This window comes from Oncorhynchus mykiss, chromosome 27, assembly GCF_057628025.1.
Source record: "Oncorhynchus mykiss isolate SJ-2025 chromosome 27, ASM5762802v1, whole genome shotgun sequence".
Lineage (NCBI taxonomy): Eukaryota > Metazoa > Chordata > Actinopteri > Salmoniformes > Salmonidae > Oncorhynchus > Oncorhynchus mykiss.
Window position 1 is genome coordinate 14,116,655 of NC_143048.1, and position 846 is coordinate 14,117,500.

An 846-nucleotide genomic window follows, 5' to 3' on the forward strand; every position below is an offset into this window, starting at 1 on the left:
ATTAACATGCAGACTAGACAGCCCATAGGGCAAGCAGCTGATTTACACGTATCCTACCAGGAGGAAATGACTATTTGCTTATTTTAAAAGGTAGTATGAGTAGGCCCATTAACTGTTCAGAGTCAAAGGCTATGTGTGTGCCAAGAGAAGGAAAATAAAAACAGAGACCAAGTCATAGTATTTTATAAGGAAACTTTATGTGTGCTTGTGAAATTCACTTTTAGACAGAAGGCTGTTTTGCAGTTTCCAGTACAGCAGATAAGGTTTGATATTAAAGAGTACAAAAAAAAGAGAAGAAATCACAAATCCAAAGCTCAATGCTTTCCAACCTTGCAGGTAAAAGTACAAGCTTTTGGCCCAAGTCGTATTTTTTTTTCCTCGTCACTCTGGCTCCCCCCCCCCCCCCTTCACAAATATTAAAGAAATAAAACAAAATGTCATGCACTTAATTTAGTCGATTAATTTCTTCAAATCAATTCCCACCATTTCTCTCTGAACTCTGTGATATTGGATATAGATGATTGCATAGATTGGTAGACAGTAATTTCCTTTTTATTTAAGACATAATGGAATGTTTATTAAGACTCTGGCCCCCTCCCTTCACCCTTCTTTATGCTGGGTCCCTCCCCACCCTGCTGTGTAGAGAAGACAGACAAGGAGCTGGAGGGTTGCGAGGGAGCGAGAGACAGGGCTGTAGCCACTAACAGGCACATTTTTTTTGTTCTCCCATCGTTTCCAACTTCCTCGGGGAACTCTCTAAAGCAGTGTTCCTATAGAAACAATTCAGCCGATGGTAGCGGTGGGCCTTCACTTTGTCCATGTAAGCTTTACATGACCTGACATGCT

The 846-nt window shown here is 41.0% G+C and overlaps 1 protein-coding gene across 4 annotated transcripts in view; it reads right to left on the reverse strand.

Moving 5' to 3' along the window:
• Positions 1–175: 175 nt before the first annotated feature.
• The window catches only part of LOC110507588 (alpha-actinin-4), a 59,602-nt gene continuing 58,931 nt past the window's right edge, over positions 176–846 (reverse strand). For 2 of the 4 annotated variants that reach the window (XM_036964943.2, XM_036964944.2), the window contains exon 21: positions 176–846. This exon is cut by the window's right edge and continues 1,323 nt beyond it. The gene's annotated coding sequence lies outside the window, so the exon portion shown is untranslated. The other 2 variants (XM_090224512.1, XM_036964948.2) reach the window with 1 other exon arrangement.